This window comes from Pseudopipra pipra, chromosome 8, assembly GCF_036250125.1.
Source record: "Pseudopipra pipra isolate bDixPip1 chromosome 8, bDixPip1.hap1, whole genome shotgun sequence".
Taxonomy (NCBI): Eukaryota; Metazoa; Chordata; class Aves; order Passeriformes; family Pipridae; genus Pseudopipra; species Pseudopipra pipra.
In genome coordinates, this window is record NC_087556.1 from 16,262,506 (window position 1) to 16,283,147 (window position 20,642).

Sequence of the window (20,642 nt, forward strand, 5' to 3'; positions counted from 1 at the left end):
ACTTCTTGTAACAGCTTTAGCAATGCCACACATATAGGAAGAAAGGCAGGTGCTATGGGAAACTAATAAAGAACTCCTGCATGGAGACTGGAATTCTGTTCTGCTGCCTCAACATTTCCTCTTAGAAACAGGGCTAAACAACTTGTTCATGGGGACAGCTTCCACTGAAGGAGTTTTTCCTCCTTGTCTAGAAATCCGTGCAACCATGTATTTGATTTTTATTCTGTTGGGATAGTTATGAGGTTGGCTTTATTACACTCCTCTAGAAGGCTACTGACAGGGCTACCCTGAGATCTCTTCAAAATTGTGCTAATAACAACAAGCTGCAAAAGTAATGAATGAGTAGTTTCCTAACCTTTCTGCTGCAATGGCTAAAGAACATTTACTATATGTCCTATTAAATGAATAAGAAGTATCCATAACCAAGTTCTGTGACTAAACTTAAAAATACTAAGGTGATGCTTTGATCTGAAGAATGTTTCAACAAAAATGAAAAAGGTTGTCTTTTTCGACATGTTCCTACAAAGTAGCTGCAGTTTGAGTTGAAAGCAAATCCTCAGAAAAACTTATTTTGTTTCTTTGGATAAAATAGATCCAGTAATTAGTTGAAAAGACATTTCTCACATTGAATTCCTTTTTTAATGCCTACATAATACATGCAAATTTCACTGGTGAAAGACATTTAAATAGGAAATTCTCGCATTTTACCAAACTATTAGTTTATTTCATATTTGATCTGTCTGGAGATAAGGTTGCTGTGTTTTCCAATATTTTAAATCAATCTAGCTTTTTAATTGCATCACAATTAAGAAGGACGGACTTCTTTTCCAGTTTGAAAAGTACTCTAATACAAGAATCCAGACCACAAAGAGAAGGCCAGAAGTTCAGACAGACGAAGTTTTAGAGAAAACTAGGTGACACTAAGCAAAATATTCTCCTACCACATATGCCATTTATTGCCTCCCCTTTTCCAACACAGATTTTAGACTACTGCAATATAGAATTACGTGATTTCTTTATAAAGTGAAATACACGACGCTTTCATGGTAAATATGTCGTGAACAGCAGAAACAAGGTAGTTTGGTAGCTGGATGTCACAATCTATTTTCAGTTGCAGGTGTTTCAAATCATGGCCAGTTACGGCACATCAAAGGTGCAGAGAGAGCTGAATGCTCTGCGGAGGAGTCAGTCCCACACAAACCCAGCACAGGCAGTGCCCTCACCAAACAGCACAAATCTCATGACACCTGAGCGTGGCAGTCAAAGCAGAGTGCAGGGGACAGGTCCATCCATCTTCCCAGGCATGGGGAGGGGATGAATCAATCAGGCATGGGGGCCATACAGGCAGTGTGGTCAGGAGCCAAGTACTGGGTCCTGCACTTGGGTGACAACAACCCCATGCAGCACCACAGACTGGGGGAAGAGTGGCTGGAAAGCTGCCCAGTGGAAAAGGACGTGGGGGTGCTGATCAACGGTGGCTGAACACGAGCCAGTGCATGCCCAGGTGGGCAAGAAGGCCAATGAACAAGAAATAGTGTGTCCAGCAGGACTAGGGAAGTGACCATCCCCCTGTACTCGGCACTGTTGAGGCCTCACCTCAAATCCTGTGTTCAGTTCTGGGCCCCTCACTAGAAGAAGGACATTGAGGTGCTGGAGGGTGTCCAGAGAAGGGCAACAAAACTGGTGAAGAGTCTGGAGCACAAGTCTTATGAGAAATGGCTGAGGGAGCTGGGAGCTGGAGAAAAGGAGGCTCTCTACAGCTACCTGAAAGGAGGTTTTAGAGAGGTGGGGGCCAGTCTCTTCTCGCAGGTAACAAGTGACAGGACAAGAGGTAACAAGCGTCAAGGGACGTTTAGATTAGATATTAGGAAAAACTTCACTGTAAGTGTTGTCAAGCATTGAAACAGGCTGCCCAGGGAAGTGGTGGAGTCACCATCCCTGGAAATGATCACAGACCATGTGGATATGGCACTTGAGGACATGGTTTAATGGTTAACATGGTGGTGGTGCTGGGTTCACAGCTGGACTTGATGATCATAGAGGATTTTTCCAACCTTAACGATTCTATGGTTCTATGAATCACAGCTTGGACTGGACCCAAGCTACAGTCTGGGTCCAAAGTCCATCTAGGAGACAAGCTATCTCCAGCACAGATCTCAGGTCCACCCAGGAGACAAGAGTGCAGGTCAGCACCCCTCCCTACAACATTGCTTAGACAAGGACCCCAGGCCCAGGTCTGAGCTTAAATGGGATTTCTCAGCCATAAGTGGGGTGAAGGTCCGAGATGAGGCTGGTCAGGGCAACTAAGGGCCGTTGGTGCACCCAGGACAATGACAGCAAAATGTTTGGGAATTCCAGTAGAATCACAACCCCCATTTGAGGTTTGTTTTATCACAGAAAAAAAAAAAGATTGAATAAAATAGGTCCTTAAATATGCAGGGAAAGGTAAGGAATACTACGCAGAAATAGCACAATGCTCTCTGGTGGTGTTGTTTCAAAGCTCTAATGTACAAGAAAGGCAGCAAAATCCTGCAAGTACATAGAGGACTGGGTAAATACCCAGAGCTTTCTCTGGTTCATAATGTACTGTTGGATAAGAGTTTTTGTCTACATACTTAATTATCCCAAACCCTAAACGGGTACAAAAAGCTGCAATGTCCTTGGAATTAGTATTGTATCACTGCAAGTTATTAGTAATGTTGCTATAATTCATACTTGTAAGCTAAGAGGATGCTTCAGTTTTGGAAATTTGCTTAATGAGGCATATAGCTCTTCTTTTGCCAATACAGTTTCAATCTCAAATCCTGTCAAGCAGGATTTATGTGCTTTTGTTTCTAACACAAAATGAGAAATATAATGCTACATGCCATAGAACAATTCAAACAACTATTGTCTTGTTGTTTACACAGCTTAAATTACATGCTAGTTTAGTCATTATTCAAAGTAACATTACAAGTGAGAAAAAATCAGTAATCTAAATTCTGTCTCAAAAATAATTAATTTGAGTAAGGCTTGAAGCTACTGTTATCAGGGCAGAAGTTTGTCCAAAATGATCAAATATTTAAGAGGAAGCAAGAAACCACTCCAGCTCTTTGTTTTCCTTGGGCTATGAGGTAGACTCAGGGGAATCGCCTGTGTCAGAGAAATGTTTATATTGGGAACTAGAGGATTTTATAAGATTTAATTACAGTGGATTTTCCTCCACATAGTAGAAGCTACAGAATGGAAAGTCAGTCATCTGCTTTTAAGCAGAATCATCACAATTAGAGATAAAAAAGCACAAATTGTTGAGCCCACCCTCTTGAAAAGGCAGGCTACAATTCCCTTATAGAGGATATAGTGGATACTAAGATTATACTCCATTGAACAGCAGCTAAAAATCCATTTAATAGAGAGGGGCTGACCCATGAAAAACAGATTAGACAGGACTTTGTGGCATTCAGATCTTTCATTCAGAACAAAAAATTATCACATTTTTAGTTATTTACAGTGTCATTTTGAGGAATATCATTTTACAGTTTCCAAGCTTTGAAATGTGTCTCTCATGAAGATGACTTGTATGATAAAGAATTCAAGCCAGGCTGAAAATGAATTAAAAAATAGTGCCCACTTTTTAAAGTAAAAGAAAGGTGCTTAACAAAATCTCAGCAATATTATCCATAAATACAGACTTGTATGCTTTTAAAACCAGCCTGAAGTTATAGCTGATGGCATAAATATTCAGCAGGTAGTAGCACAGTTAGTATGCTTCTCTGTGTTTTGCAGAAAATCTTCCATTTAACTGCAATATATTCCCTAATCAAAGGGGTTGCATCTCATAATTGCCTCTCTCATGCGACCAACTTGCCATTAGTGATGATGATGGAATAATTCATACAAATAACATCTGGGAATTACATTTTATGTTGTTATTGATAGATCATTTAGAAGAGATGGCTTTGTCATCAGACCTAGTCTCTCAGAAATAAAATCTGGAATAGTTTCAGGCTCTTAGGAGAATATGGGCTTTGTCTTTCTGACTTTTTTATAAAATCATACTGTGAATACATAAAATGCATTCATTTCTTTTACACAAGATGGCAGGCACCAGACAGCCAAGAGCTTGAACATGATCTCTCTGTTACGGAGCAGGGGCCTGCACTTGGCCATCCCTCCGTGGGAAGCCTTGTGGCACAAGGCTTGAATATTCACTGCACTGAGGGTTTTTTCCTAACTGCTCTGCAAAATACATATTCTCTTCCATAGAAGACTGCCACAGATATGATCATCTGGAAGACATCCCACTTTCAAAGGACTGCCCTTTGGCACAACAAGCTGCTGTTAACACTGCTCTGGCAACTTCCAGAGTCTACTGCTGCCCATCAGCAGCACATACATTAGTCTCTCTTCATTGAATATTAGAAAAGTTTGCAAGCCATCCTGCTGGCTCACAGCACATTAATACATTTATATGCAATCTCATCTATGAGCAAACTGCAGGTTCCTAACTAGTTTAGACAAATTGCCTTTCCTAGCTTGGAGATGTGCCTGAACAGGGCTACAGATAACCAAGGAGAATTTGCAGGCAGACACAGAAGCAAGATTGCACACATTTTGTGGAACCCTACAACTTTTGTGAACTGATGAGTATGTGGGATTTGAAACATTATTGATTTTATTAATTATAATCATATATCTACTAGTAAAAGTCTCTTCAGTTAATGTAATTAATTAGCAGTGCTTTTATGCTGTACCTCTTGCTCTCTAAGTATTTAACACACAGTAAGTGTCCTCTTCTCTCTGATGATCATCCTCTGCTTGCAGTACAGCTTACAGGAAACATTAATGAGTGCAAGTACTTTATCAGATATATATTGTGTTAACTAACACATGCAGTAAAGGGAAGAGAACTACATAAACCACTCTGAAGCAGTTCTCTTGAAATGTAACCTAAACTTCAGTCGCCTTAATAAACTAATTCTCAAATAGAAACTCTTTCTTTGATTTTCAATTATACTTTTTAGAAATATTATTTATATCAAAAGTTTTAATGCATATTTTCCAAATATGTTTTAAGAAAACCCGCAGGCTCCTCTGTTTGTTTTGATCTTTTGATTAACAATAAAAGAAACACAAAATGTTTTGTGCAAAGCATTTTAATTTTAAAAGTCTGTTTTTCATTTAAAGAAAATTTTATCTGATGTATTTTCAGGGACATAAATTTGCAGACAAGGACCACTACCCTCTAAAAAAAATTAGAAGAAGTTATAGCTATAGCTCTAGCCAGAGTGATAATAAACATTTGCCTTTCAAAAAATCCATCATGAACAAATAAATGTATAAGGTGAGATTAATTTATGGTTATAAGTTCTTCTTGAGATGCCAAAGCAAAATAGTTATTCTTCGTGGTTATTGTAACAAGGCTTACTGGAACAATTATTTTCTGGAAATTCAGACAGGGACGACACAACCTTACAACAGAAGGCTGACAAGGGTCTCAACTCCTCCCAGGCTCAGACATGAGCCAAGGGCAGCACCACTGTTTTACTCCAAGTCCCTGCATCTGTAGCTAGGGAGGAAAAAAAACATGCAAGGAGGACACAAAACACAGTGGAAAAGGCCAGCCACTAAGCAATGCTGCATTTGTGCTCCAAAACATCCCTCTACACAAAAGGGTAAATAAGGACTCTGCAGACTTCCCATTCTGACTGGGAGAAGTTCCTGCTTTAAGCAACAACCTCATTATACATCGTTCACTGCGGGGAAAACAAAGTCACCCCTGGAAGGAGGGACAAACAAATGAGAAACTTTCTGCTGGCCAGCCTAAGGACACCCTATGGGCCTTGTGGCACAGGACCTCCCCTGCTCACAGATGCTATACAAATTCAATTACACCGAAGAGTGCTTCAGTCCAACTCCACAGTGCCCAGCTCAGATCTGTAATTACTTCCATATTCTATTATAAAAACAGCCATACTGTCATGGGCCTGAAGCTAGCATGTATTCAGGGCTTCATTATATATACTATCTCTAAATGTTTCTCTTAATTATCTTTGGTCCCTAAGAGAGGCTTGAGGCCTTTCTCATTTGCTCTCTCTTCCAGTATGGTTGGCTTGATGCCCGAATCAAAAGACTGAAATGGGATGGGAAATCACAACAAGTAAACAAGTATTCTTCCAAATGCATACACTTTTATTTGTATTATTTTAGCGGTGTCAGAAGTGCCATATTAACAGCAGCAGCACGAACAGTATTGCAGACACAGGTATATACAAAGAGAATGCTTTGAGTGTTTGCTCAAAGGCAGCACAAAGGACAGTCCCAGACCCCCAGGCATACTCTATGCATCTGGGACACCACTGGCAGGATACCTGAATTATCAGAAGCTGGTAATTCTGGCATACAGAATACATCTTTTATATACAGAACGTTATGCATCAACTCACTCACTTCTCTTGTGTAAAAATGGACTCAATAACTGAATAAAAAGAACTTTCTGCACACTTACCGAGGTGGTGGCACTTCTCTAAGGATTGTTACAAAAGCTGTCTCTCTCAGATGTTGGGAACACTGAAAATACAAGGGCAGAAAAGAAAACGTATTAGCTCTCCTGCCTTCATGTTTCAGTTTGAGTAGTAATTACTATTTTTACCCAGGTAGCACAGAGATACCAACTCCTCATGGAAATGGAGGTCCCTGCAGACACTCTGTCTGTGCACGATCCTGAATTCATAAAAAAGGACTCATTTATTTCAGTGGGCTTGAAATGTGTTTCCTGGATACCACCAAGAATACTATTACACCAGAGTTAGTATTACCAGCAGTTTGCACTGGTGACAGACTGCAGTGCTGCAGCTGACGCAGTTCAGGGAATGCGAGTTTAATATTGATTTTTCATGTTACCTAGGATTCAGAAAATCAAAATACAAATTTCCAGAAGACCTTACTCCAATTTTCCCAGGCCCTGAGATGGTCTAATTCTCACCTTAAGTATGCGTGGTGCTGAACACACAACGTTTGGGCTCTAACCTGTGAGCAAACCCAGCTCACATCAACTACAAACAAACTTCTGCTAGACATGAACGGGTCTGAGTGTGTCCTCTGGCTCCAGCTGCATCTCTCAGCTATCACTGCCCACGCCGTGCAGTTGTTAGCAGTGATAACGGGCAAGGACACCCACTTTATTTTCGGGCCAGCACCGCCATTTGCCCGCGGCGGCTCTGGCGCCCCCTGCCGGCGCTGCCCGGGGCTGCCTCAGCCCCCTCACCAGAGGAGGCGCCCGCGGGCGCGGCCCGCGCCTCTCGCGGGAAGATGGCGGCTCTCGCGAGAGGCGCGCGGCGCGGCTGCCCGTAGCTATGGCAGCGGGGGATGAGCGCGCCCGGCGGGACCGCGCGCGGGGACAGGTAGGGATTAAACCGCTCCCGGGAACGCTCGGCATTCCTCTCCTCCCGCGCCGCCCCCTCGGGAGAAACCACGGCCGGATCCAGCCGTTCTCCGGCGGCGTGTTCCCTGTGCCCGGAGCCCCGCCGGTGGCGACCCCTGCCCTGTGCAGCGGCGCAGCCCCCGCACGGCGACCGGGCCGCGGCGGGGTCCGTGCGGGGCTCGGCCGGGCCGGGCCCGACCCTGCGGGACCGCGAGCCAGGGGCCCCCCTGCCCTGCACGCCCGCGGCTGGTCAGCTTGAGAAGAGGAAAGGAGTGGCAGGTACGAGAGAAAGAGAGTACTGGAGGCTAAGGAGGGATTTTTGAAACGAATATCAGGGGCTTTGCATTATCTTGGTTAATAATTCAGGCGTGATCGGTTGCCGTCAAAAGTTAAACTTGCATAGGAGCTGTCGGTTAGAAGAAGCTGCTCAGTATTTAACTCACTATGTCGGTCTAAGGTAGGCAAAAACGTGTGCTTTTTTTTTTTCTTTTCTCTCCCTTAAAAGAAAACAGAGGCTTTTTGCTTTTCCAGGATCTGATTTCTCTTGAAACCATTCGTTCAGTAGAAGGATTATGAGTGGACAGTCGTGAAGATTACAGCCATAAATAGAAAGCATGACAATATACACCTTCTCCTTTTGAAAAGTTGCAGGCATAATGGCTTTCTGGTCTTCCAGCTACGGGAACTTGTGTGTATTGGAGTGGCTGATTGTGTACGTGAAAAGAATTTGAAGAGCTTTTCAGATTTCAGAACAAATTCTGAGTGTTTTAATCATGGAAAAAATATGCATGTGAAAAGGGAGGGAAAGTAGTTGTGTATTTCTCATGCAGTTTGAAAGAAAGACGAATGTACCGAAAATAAACCTCTCTAAGCTAGTGCTACTCTTCAGACTTGAAAAAAAAATCTACGGCTGAAAGGTATTGTCCTCCAACATACTTGACATTGAATAGCAATTTTGGAAAACAATAGCTACATAAATAGTCTTATGTTTGTTTCCAGAGGGAAAGAAAATACTGCTGTGCTGAGAACTGGTGAGGCAACACATAACTTGAATATGACAGCTTTTAAAAATAATTACCAAAAAAGTATTATGGGCTAAAAAATACTTAAATCAGCCTGCTGAAATATGTTCTCATATAGGAAGCGGTAGAAATAGTGACAATTTAATTAGATAGGATACTCTTTAAGTTCTATTCCACCGCCTAATCAAGACTATATCTAATCAAGCATGCTGCATATCAATCAGACTTAATTAAATAGGAGCTTTATTTTTTTGCCTGTTTGTTTCCCCCTCACCTGAGTGATGTCACTTTGGAAGCCTTTTGCCACAATGTTCTTGAGGTGGGATGAGGAGTAAGAGTGTGCTTGATTTGTCCAATGCAGACAAACTTACTTACAGTTATCTCAGGGAATTTAGAGATTGGAGGGTTTTTTATGCTAGTAATAGCTGTAAAAGCATTTAATTTCTTTCAGGCATTGCAGGTAAAAAATATGTCAGTTCTTTCATTTCTGGGTTAACAGTCTATTTTGAGAATGTAGTCACAAGTTCGTTAAAAAGGATAATGGGAATTTAAATCCTTCTCTATCCAGTCTTGGAGATGTTATTAGGCATTAAGCCTTCTTAGGCTTCTAGTTTTCATGGAGAGTACATAGAAGAGAAAGTGTGTTTATTTCCCAGTTTGTGGAGTTTCAAAAAGTTTGTTACCTTGAGAGGCTCAGTGTTGGAGTGCTGTATAAACATACCCGTATAAAGAACAGTCATAGCTGGACAGAACAGTTTTTGGTGGAACTGTGCAAAATGCAGATGATATAAAAAGGAAACTGAGATAAGAGGATGAAAGCATAATGAAAAGTCACAGCTATTGTTTGGGTTTTTTTAAATCTGTTCACCTGACTTCAGAACCAGTAAGTGTCTTATAATAAACATACCTGTATAACTTATTAGTCTATCATTTTTTCTCCTGCAGCCTTTTGAAATCTAAGTATCTTGCACATCCTTTGGTTTTCTAACATATGTTCCACTCACATTTAGTCAAACAGTTTTAAGTTGTTCTCTGAAATATTTTGCTTCTTTTTTTTGTCTAAACTTTGCTCTTTAATTTATTTTTTGTCAATAGTGGCTGCAGTCAGAATTCTAAAGTTATCCTATATTTCTGTCACCGCAGGTCATTCCCTAGCACAGATATGCAGTGCTTGATGGCAGAGGGGAGCAGCAAGAGATCTTATTACTGACTGTCAAAGAATTTGGATTGACTTGCACGAGTCTCTCTACTGGTCCTGTCAACTGCAAGTCAAGCAGTAGGCAATCCCCAATCCTTAAGATTCTGCCTTCATCTGTAGGCAGCCCCTTTCCCTTGGCTTGCACTCTGTGAGACTGCTCAGAGGAACCGTCTCCTGGTGCAGTCTAGACACTTTCTAAGACAAGTGACACAATGTAGTTGGTTTCTTGTTGTGTCTCTTGACATGCAAGTTAGTGTCCAGTTTATTCCTTCTTTTTTTTTCTGTTATGTCACTTGATGCATGGGGTTTCCTGTTCTGTGACCTAGGGAAGTTGGGTTTGGGTGCATCTCACCGGCCACTGTCTATGGGAGATGGGTCTGTGTTTGGCCAACCCAGAGGATGACTTGGCTATGCTACTCTCTGTTCAAACCTGGTGTCTCTATGCACTCCTCTAGCAGTTATTGCTCAGTAAAATGGAGAAGGGTGGGACCTGTTGAGTACTTAATGTGATTGCTCCCAAACTATTAAGAAGCAAGGGAAAGGTCTAGACATGGTTTTGAGGCTTTATGTTCAAATTATGAAGGCATGTGGAAAATTACATACCGTTATGATTCAATCCATGCCTTTTCTGTCTAATAATTTTGAAGAAATACTTAAAAAATATGATTTCTCTAGTATCATTCATAATAATTTATAAATAAATCTGTTTCTGAATTAAACCTATCTGCAGGAAATACAATTCTTGCTCCTACAAAACTTGTTTAAACATTTTGGCTACAAATGGAAATTTTGGAAACAGAAATTAAATTTGATATTTCTTTTATAGAATACTGTGGCTATTTTCTTCAAAACGTTCAGCCTTAAGAAAAGCATCTTTCAACAAGATATCCAAAGAGATCTTTAAGCAGCCCTGTGAAATTTGAGCTTTAAAACCTTCATATTGGTGTCTCTTCTTTCTTTATTAATATAACTCCTGAAAGCTTTGTACTGGTACAGAGGAAATTACAGCTGGGTATCTGAGAGTCAGAAGTAACCTTTATCCACAGAATGATGTGTTGCTACTTACTAGTGGTGTAACTTTCACTGTTCCTCTGGCACTCTCCCGAGACCCTGGTCTGGAGATGGTGCCTGAGGAGGAAGAGATTATTTCTGCTTGTTCAGTTTTTTGTTACAATCCTGGGGTGAAGTTGTTTTCAGAAATGCGAATTGTAATGTTGAATTTTGAGTTTGATGGGAACTGGACTGAGCCTGACAAATCAATTTGCAAAGGCCAGTGTTGTCAGATGATAATAGCTTGCCTTCATTACCAACCAGTTTAGGTTTGAACCAATGACCTAAAGGTGAAAAGCTCACGATTGCATTACGAATCCTCTGATCTATCCATATGTTCTCTTGTTTAAACTCCCTGTAGTCCTCTTAAACAGAACATGCAGTAAATACTGAGCATTGTTTTGCACTTGTAAATATTAGAACAGTGTCCATTCCAGTTGCCTGTTGTGCGTGTGAGGACACTGCAGTTAAATATAGCAACAATTTCTTACACTCTCTGGCTTTTCATGAGAAACCCTCATAGAAATCCAACCATATGGCAAACCCCAGCATTATCATAAAACCATTAACAAAGAACCTTTTGCTACCATTAACAGGAAAATGAATCTACAGCTCTAAGCAGCATACTGGGAGTTATTAATAAACATCAGGCTGCTGCTAAGAAAATGAACTTAAATGAAATATCATTAGGAGCTGAGTCATTCCACCAACACTTCTGCATGTTGTTTCCAGGTTTGTATTTATCTATGAAAGCCTTTTCAGAATATATTATCATTATTACATGCCTACTTTGTTCTTCATTGAGTATCTTTTAATGCTGTAGAAAAGCATAATGGAGAATCATTTGCATAGATTTCATAAAATAGATTCAAAAAAATATTTGCAATGGTGCGTACGGGAGCTCCTGATCTATTTTCCCATTCATTCAGAGGTAAGATGTTCCTAGGCAACCTACTGAACAGGATGAGGTCAACAAGTGTAAATGCTTCACCAAGTGATTCTCGGTTTATAAAGCTGTTAAAACAAGTTACTGTCCGCAAGCCATAGTTTCTGTGAGCTACAGAAATAATAAAATTAACATTTGTATGTATTTGGATTGTCTTTTTATCTCCTTATCCCCTCTTCTCCAATCCTTAATCTCATTCTACTCTGTAACAACAGACACCGCCGTGTCTGTACTGATTGACTTGCTGCCAAATCTAATATAAAGAGGTGAATTTTCCTACTTTCCCTTCATTATGAGAGAAAATTAGGTCTTTTTCCTCTGCCTGACCAACTGCTTCAAAAGGTGTTGCAAGGATACTCATTTTGATCAGATGCTTCTGTGGGCAATAAAAATAATTTGCTGCCTAGTTACTAATGAAACAAGGCATATGATCATGGTGTTTGATGTATCCCATTTGTTTTGTCCCCCTTTTTCAGTTAGAGCATATCTCTTGGAGCAGTATTTTCCTTTTTTGCGTAGCATTTCTGGTATACGGGATGTGATCCATATCTCTTTTGTCTTTTTTTTTTTCCCTGCTCCTTTGATGGCACTGCACTCATCTTCCAGAGGTTCTGTCTTTGAAAACAAAATGTCTGAATTCTTGAGGGTTTTTGAGAATTGGAGAAATCAGGCTTTTAAACCTCATTGTGAATGTTTCCTTCTTTTGAATATCTTTCCAAACCTGAAACTGTGCCATTTTTTTGTCGTGGTTGTTTTCTTTTTTAATGCAGATAAGACTTCACTGAATTGTGGTTGTCTGTAGAAGTGTGAGAGGACATGAACCCTGGTGATCTTTTAATTATTTTGCAATAAGCTCTGGCTTGTTACATTCTACCATAATTGATTTGATGTGTGCATTTGATCAAGCATGCAGCCCTTGAATTTGAAGGCTAGAAGCCTGGCTTTTGGAATTACTTTCCCCTTTTGTCTGTCACAGCACTGAAAATTCAGACAGTTAAGCCTCAGCTGCTTTCCCATTCTATTTAAATAGAACCAGTGAATGTGAGGTTATTGTAGATAACTATTTTTAGAATGTAATCAAGCTTACTAAATGGTATGAACACTGGAACAAAAGTGGGTGTTTGGGTATGCACACTGCAAATAAGCAGTAAGTAATTGCTGGTTCAAAGGTAGAAGTAGGTAGGATGAACTGTAATAAAGAGTTATCACATATTAGTGTCTTGACTAGAACCCTCTTTTCATTGTACAGTGTGGCTCACAAAATATATGCAGAAGTACACACTGTATATTGTGTGAGTGGGGGGGAACAGTTCTCATGTGAGAAGCCTACAGGGAATTGAGGGGAAATTAGCCTTTTTTGTTTTTTTTTCTTATCTGCATGAAACTTGTTTTGGCATTTTACACACTTAGAACAGCTAGCTTGTTTATTTCTAATACTTGGTAAATGTAAATCAGTATTTGTAGTTGATAATGTTTGATGCATGTAGTTCTTATGGGTCCATTTTTAAGAAATGTTATGATTTATTACATTTTGAATTTTGAAAATGATGAATGGACCAAAAATATGTAAGAGCGATTCAGAAATGGGAGACTGTTTGAAGAGGAGGAATCTTCTGTATTTCCACAAAACATGAAAATAAATGTATTCTGGGAAATAATTAATCAGTAAAGTGTGTCACAAAGCAGAGGATAGCAAAAGACTTTCTAATCCTCCAGCTTGTATTCCCAGTAGAATGAACTTATAAATGGATCGATAAACAACAGCTAATGCATCTCAGCACATGGGTACATGAGCTGTTCCTGTGACATGGAAACAGGTTAATGTCCTCACTAGGTCTGCATGTTATTCAAGAAAATAGGTCATGGTGGGGGAAAGGGAGGGAAAAAGAAAAGTGAGGATTATGTAGTCTGCCTGTTCCTTAAAACTTTTCCAATATACTGGATCTGAGGCACGCTAATAAATAGACAACAAAACTTCATAAGCCTTGTGACAGTAAACTGCAGCACTCCCTCTGATGTCTGTTATGGACATTGTTATGCACAACAATCTGTGCAGTCCTTGTAATAGATGATATCTGGGGAGTTCAGGTAAATACTTTTGAAGTATGTTAAAAAAGGCATTGCCAACAAGAACTTTAGGATCCTTTGATTATGGATGTTTGATATGTTTTAAATACAGATTTATTTATTTTTCTCAAAGTAAATCAGGAAAAAATGCTGTGGTGTGAGCTTGGCAGTGTTGCTGGATGACAACAGGTTTCATTGAAAGTGCTCCTAATTTGTTTAAATTCTCGAAGACAGACAACTTACACAAATTTTTCAGGGAAGCTTTTTTAAAATTTCATTTTTGGTATTTCTCTTAAAATGCATTGTTCAGGAGAGGATGGAGAAGGAGAGATTATATCTTTCTTGTTAGCAAAAACTAGCTGGGTTTAAGACTGTTACAGAAATAGCCATCTTTTAAGAAGAAAGACCTGTTTTGCAAATGTGTTTTCTTAAAGGGCTCTTCCGTTTTGAGAGAGATAGAAAAGTAGTTTAATTAATTTAGTAATGTATTTCTTTAATCAGTCCACTTACTGTCGTTAGTAACTGTAGCAGTCATATTTGGCTATAGAATTATCACATAAACTAAGCTACTTGCCACTTCCCCATTGTGTTTTCCTCTCTTCACTGTGTGCGATGGGTTCTCCTCTGCCTGTTTGTCTGATGCTGCAGCTGCAGCCTGGAGAGAGACCTGGGCAATTCCACTGTGTTTCATTCTGGCTCTGGTAGGAACTGGCAGCGTTCACAGGCAGAAGATGGACTCTTGTCACCTCCACTAGAACAGAGACCTTCTCAGGCCCAGGCAGCAGAGACATTTTCAAATTGAAGTTGCTTTTCCTGACTGCATAGCTCCAGGAACAGTTCTATACAAAAGCAGCAGTACTAGGAGGATCTTATTTTTCAGGATTATTCTGTGAAGGAATACTTGAGGGTTTGGTAGGTTTTGGGAGAGAAAACATGGAAAATGTATGACTGTTGCATTGTCATGCCCAACTGAATTGCTTAATTCTGCTCTGAAAAATAGTATGTCAAATATCAATTACAATTTTGTTTTGCCTTTTCCTTCTGATAAGGAGTGTATGCACTGTTTATTCAGGAGTTAGGGTTCATGTGCCATTTGCCAATAAATTTTAACCTTTGAGATACTTTATCTCTTGTTCAAACAATTTCAATTAATTTTTATTTATTATGCATACAAGAATCCAAAGCTTAAAATAAGATTTCTAATTAATCCTAAACTCTTTAAAAATGTTTGGAGTTTTTTAATTTGGATTTTTATAGCAGAAAACATTAAATATTAATGTGTATTAGTATTGTTTTACTTCAAATTTAGCTGTCTCTGGTATGTCTGAAAATGGTTGTGTTAACTGTAGTGCTTTCCTCATGTCTCTAATGTCCCACTTTATGTTGATGGTATCAGTGAAAAAACGTGCAACAATTTTCCAGGTTTCCCTTCCTTTGTCAGGGTGGAGAGAAGTTGCCCTGGCTGTTTACCAAAGGAATTTGCCATTGACTGATAATATTACCACATTAATGAGAAACAGTGATGATGATTTTGACTCTGCTAAGGACTGGTGTAGGCCAACTCTGGGCTGCTCTAAAGAGGTTGTGGAAAAATTCTTTATCTTGAAGAGGGTGATAAACCCTCAGTCCCTTTTATTGAAAGCCAGTATTTTTACCTTATCATCCATAGGTGCTCTAGCTCAGGACAGCATGAAGGCTCATGGTTACTAGTTCTGTTGGTAATAGTGCTGTCCTTAACTCTTCATCTCATAAGCAGTTCACCCCAGAAGAAATAGAAAAAGAAGTACAATATGCTCCTTGAACAAAAAGTATGTTTGCAACAGTAGCTGATGTGTAGGTATTTCTATTACTCTAGGGAGGATTTATCCATTTATGTTCATGCACTTCTGGAAAACCATGCTTTGTAGTTTTCCAATCAGTTTTTGCAGAGGATTTGATTATTGATCTTGTAAAAACATAATAATACTAATGGAACACTACACAGATCAGTCTAGACAAAGCTAATCACTTGAATTCTGACTTTTGTAACATGGACACTTGTAACTTTTTATACTGGTAGGAACTTCCTAAAAAAGCTAATGGTCAAACAGGTGTACACATGTCAATTTTTTTTCCTGTCTGGGCTTTACAAAGTAAATGACCCACCTGCAAAGTCTAATTACTTAATAGTTCCTTCAAGTGTTCAGCACTATTTGTAGGCTATAATTATCCCGTTGACTTTAGAGAGTGGAAAATTATGTTGTTCTGCCTCAAAGGCAATCACTTAAGTGTCTTGGTTTGTGAATTTGGGGGCAGAGAATGAAGCATGTCCATGTGTTTACTTGTCATCTGCATATTCCTTGGGAAATGCAATGCCAAATCCGGTGCCTTCCTCTAAGCTTACTTGGACTTAATGTCACAACTTGTTTATCTTCTTGCCCTGTTGGCAGATTGAGCTTTGAAATCATGGTTTTGAAAATTGAAAGTTGGACTAAGAAAACTGTATCACTGCCAAAAATCCATTTGACATTTTTGTAAAGAAACCTATGCTGGAGGAAATTCTGGCATCTTCGTGTACTTTCAAGGCAAAATTGCTTTGGAGATTCTTTAAAAGAGTCATTAGGGAAATTTTTCCTCAGTTTCACTGGGATTTTTTAAATGCATACTGGTGCTGCTGAAATGACTTGGAATTTAGACTAAGATTATGTAGAGTAGGATTTGTCTCCTTTTTAATGATGTCTGTTCTGCTTCCACCAACTAGAGTAGCTTCTCTTTTGCAGACAGAGTTTTCTCCAAGGAGAGAATTTCTGTGACTTCGATGGCTGTTGCTGCCTTAGGCAGCAACCCAAGACTGGAATTACAGACATTTTTACAGCTGGAATCAGTCCTGTTTTCTTAGGCTGTTTAAATTTCAGCCTTGTGAGCCTTTAACTCCCATTGAATCGTGTAACGGGAAAATACGTTTACTGGTACCTTCAGATTTCAACATTGAAAGCTTCATGTTATGAATGACATATGTTTTATATGTCACTTGATTGCATATTTAGTTATGTTTTAATCAGAAATATAACTCCACCTAATAGAAAAGATAGGTAGAATTGCTAGGCAGAATATTGAAATGTGTGTTCAAAATGGTGTAAATTAGCAAGATGTACTAATAAAAAGCAACCATATCTATTATGTGAGTAATTGGGAAATTTATGTGCCTTGCATATTTACACTTTATACAATTTCTGCCTCTTTTATAGAAGTCCAATGACATTACTTGCTTACTCAGCTCTTTCAGGTCCTTTTCAGTAAGGAGAAGTACAGAGGGAAATTCGAAAGAACTTGATTCTGGTGTCTTGATTTCAGACATTTGTGAGCCTTAATGCTGAGTTGGCTCATTAAATTTTTTACAACCAATTTTTAAGTTGCAAAGCTGTTGATCTATCAAGGGGGAAGTAAATATAAAGGAGAGAAGGCTGGTGGGCTTGGTTTGTTGGTAGATACTTAAGAAAGGAAAATGCACAATTTATTTTGCTTCACTAATGTCTTTATGTTTAGCTTATCCATTCAGATATCAACTGTTGGTGGGTTGATACTGTGGAAAAGATGACAGCACTTAAAATTTAGAGGAATGAGAACTGGGCCACTACAGCATTAGTTTGCACTGGGTATTTATTACATTAGTGTCCAATCCAACCTTCCCTGTTAAATTGTATGGAGCTGTTATCCAGATCTACATGCGTTGCAGTCAGGGTCAGCTGCTTCATGTGGAACTGCTCCCTTGCTGCTTGTGATGGATGTCCAGAAACAAGGCCTCCTCTGACAAGGAAGAGGCTGAGGATTTATTTCTTGCCTTTGCCACATAAGCAGGCAGAATTCCTTTTACTGTTTGCAGTTCCAAATCTTGGTGAACTCAGTTTTGAGCATGTTTTTCAACTTTTCTTTTTTACCAGAATTTTGTTTCAAGTCTTTCAGTCCAGAGATTTCAACAAAATTAACTTTGGCATGGTATTGGAAGTAGCCAGAACGGATGGGCACAGAGGCTTGCCTTGTCAGAAGATGTTAGTGTAGAACTCAGAATAGAATTTGGGTGTTCTGGCTGTTCCCGTGCTGTCACAGCCGCAGTTCAGTGAGAAGAGGAACCAGATCTTGAACTGTCTGTCTTCTTACAGAAATAGTTCTAAAATCTGTTAAGTTCTACTTGGGGGAAGTTCTTGGAGGATGTGCAAAGTAGCATAATGAAACATTACAATGTATTCTTACGAGTTAGCAGATGATTTTGCTAACGTAACTTAGGTGCATATCTATACACAAGAGACAGAAATCAGATTTCATTCAGAAGATCACCTTCATAGAACAATCTTTCTCTGCACACAGATTAATCAGCAGTAATTATTTCTTCTTATGGGTCCTGACCATACAGACAGGATGCAACTGAGCTTGCAGCTAAAACTAAACATAAACTAGCATTGTGAAAACAGACTGTACTAACTGTTCAAATTCTGTTAGAGAATTATTAAACTCCAAAATATGTGTTTGGATTGGACTCCAGGTGGCTGTGAATAGAGCAGACATGCTCTATATACATGCTTATCATGTAGCAAAAAGTGAACTAGATAGGAGAGAGCTTTTACTTTACTCCTTTCTAAGTTTAAAAGTAATATCAGGATCCCGCATCAATGTGATTTTTTTCTATCCGTAGCTATGACATATATGAAGCAACAATACAAATCAAGTCTGCAAGATGATATGCCTCTTATTGTGCTAATTTTCCTAAACACATTAAGTTCTTGAGCTCTGAGTTGAAATGATTGTTATGGGAGCAGTAGTAATTAATCTACCTCATGTAAAAGAAAATCAAACACAATTGTTATTTATTGTCAGTTCCAAAATATACTGAATGCCAACCCACTTCAAACTGGCCAGTAAAATGCTATCTGATTAGTGATTAGTTGTGATTAGTATTAGTTAATATTGTTAGGAGGAAGAAAAAGAACAGTAACATTTGAAACATTTTTACTAGTTTCTAAAACATTAATCTTTTAGTGTGCCAATAGCAAAAGGCAAACAAGCCCCCCTCCGCCCTAAATCCCACCAGTTGAAGCCTGAATGTTTGTCCTTGTAAATTACTTTGTCTTATCAGGAAAAATGTGGTAAGGTGTAAATTAGTGACTGAGCAGTTGCAGTGTAAATTTTCTTTTGTTGTATATTGCCTGAGATTTCCCTGAGTATATATATAGTTAATTCACTAGTGGTTTATACTAACTTGTTTTGGTTCTCAGAGTAATTGGACTAGAAATGCATTAGTCAGTTAATGCAGTTCAGCTGATGGTCAGTATCTCATTAAGTCATGATAAATCAGTGTTTTAGCCTTTTCCTTCTGTGATGGACAAAGCTGGGCATATCTGGAATGGTACCTTTTTTTTCTTCAAAAACATTAGTATTTGTACTTTTAACAAAATGAACTCAGATACTCCCCAGAAGCTAAGTATTCATTTACTATGTTAAAGTACACAAATAGTATTTTTATTCCTTTTCTTCTAATGTTACGCTTGTTAGATTTTGCTCCTCTATTTATAGTCATAACATTAGAGAATGTCAGAGGAATTCTGGATAATCTTAGCGTAACTAATTAGTTTTAAAGATACTTTTGCATCTAACTATTAATTTTTATTCATTTACAAGTATATTACAGTATCGTACTTCTTTTGGTCCCTGGTATTTATGGGAAGATTAAACTTTTCAATGAAGGGAAGGGCTAGAAGGCTGTGAGTATGCTTAGTGTACACGAAAGATAACGAACAGCTTTCAGTTTTGTGTAATCATTGTATAACTCTTGTGAAAAGGAAATAAACAATTTGGGTGCATGGTGAATAACCTACAATACACTTGAGAAAACTTAGGTATTAGTTATCTTTAAACTCATGTCTTTAAACTTTTTTTTCTTCCCGTTCTTTGTTGCTGTTTTAAAATAATAAAATCAAGTATTTACATCTTAAACTGCCACATACATATGTACTATAATAAGAATATTATTGTGTGGTTTAATTTTGGGCAACATCAGCAAGTGAATAATGTTTCTAAATGTAATGGTGCCACCATGCAGGAATGTACAGAAGGGTTGCTGGTTTTGTGAGCTGTGCTATCAGAGCAAATACACCGGGAGAGCCAGAGTATCTGCAGGATCTCTGTGTCAGGCTTAATCCTGTTTATCTGCAATCCCTTATTCAGTATATGTGCAGGAATACTGGGAACAAAGTACTTGTGTGTGTGTGTGTGTCCCCCATCCAAGCCAGCTCCATACTTAGCTGGGTGCAGGGAGACAGATTTCCTAATTGACACAGAAGCGATGCTGATATGCTGCAAATGATCTGGTAATTAATTGGTCTCCCCTTGCTGGTGTGATTCTAAGTCTGGATTGCAGAACTCTCCTTCTGTGCCTGTTCCTGTCTTGCTGCAGATTTCCTCTGTGTTGCCATTGCACTAGAAGTGGCCATCCCAGTGAGAAGTAGCCCTTCCTTCTGGCAGGGGTGTCCTACTCTGTCCGTGGGGCTGCACAGCTGAGCTGCTTCCACTGCAGTTGTGCTTCTAGCAGCCATATGTCCATGGCTATGTACTGTGGGGGCTTTGATTGGCAGCACAGTTTTGTAAGAGGGACTTGAAGTAACCACTATGAAAAATCCTCAAAACATTAGCAGAAGCAGAGTGTAAAGGAGCAGCAGTTAGCACAGGGAGGAAATAAAAAGCACAGAGGACTTATAAGATGGATGGCTAATTGGAAGCAAGCCTTTTCCATACTTTTTAGTACTTGGGTAGGTTATTTATTAGGTTGGACCCAATGACACTCATCCTTTGATTGGTTAAGGAAAAAAGGTGATGAAAGCTCTCTCAGTACAACTAGCTGCTCTTTGAGATGCTGGAAGAGCTGAAAATATAAACAGGGTAGGCGCAAAGGAGCCAGGAAATTATAGACCATTCCTCTCATGTTCC

The 20,642-nt window shown here is 39.2% G+C and overlaps 1 protein-coding gene and 1 long non-coding RNA gene across 2 annotated transcripts in view; one reads left to right on the forward strand and one right to left on the reverse strand.

Moving 5' to 3' along the window:
- SEC24C (SEC24 homolog C, COPII coat complex component) overlaps positions 1–7,132 on the reverse strand; it is a 110,179-nt gene extending 103,047 nt beyond the window's left edge. Inside the window, exons 1-2 of the mRNA XM_064663757.1 lie at positions 6,965–7,132; positions 6,488–6,549 (exon numbers count right to left, since the gene is read on the reverse strand). The gene's annotated coding sequence lies outside the window, so the exon portion shown is untranslated. The remainder of the gene's footprint in view (positions 1–6,487; positions 6,550–6,964) is intronic.
- A 257-nt stretch (positions 7,133–7,389) lies between these two features.
- On the forward strand, positions 7,390–14,813 carry LOC135418423 (uncharacterized). The gene is made up of 4 exons (XR_010432434.1): positions 7,390–7,681; positions 9,568–9,700; positions 11,269–11,404; positions 14,334–14,813. It is a non-coding gene; the product is annotated as an uncharacterized LOC135418423 (long non-coding RNA).
- Positions 14,814–20,642: the final 5,829 nt, after the last annotated feature.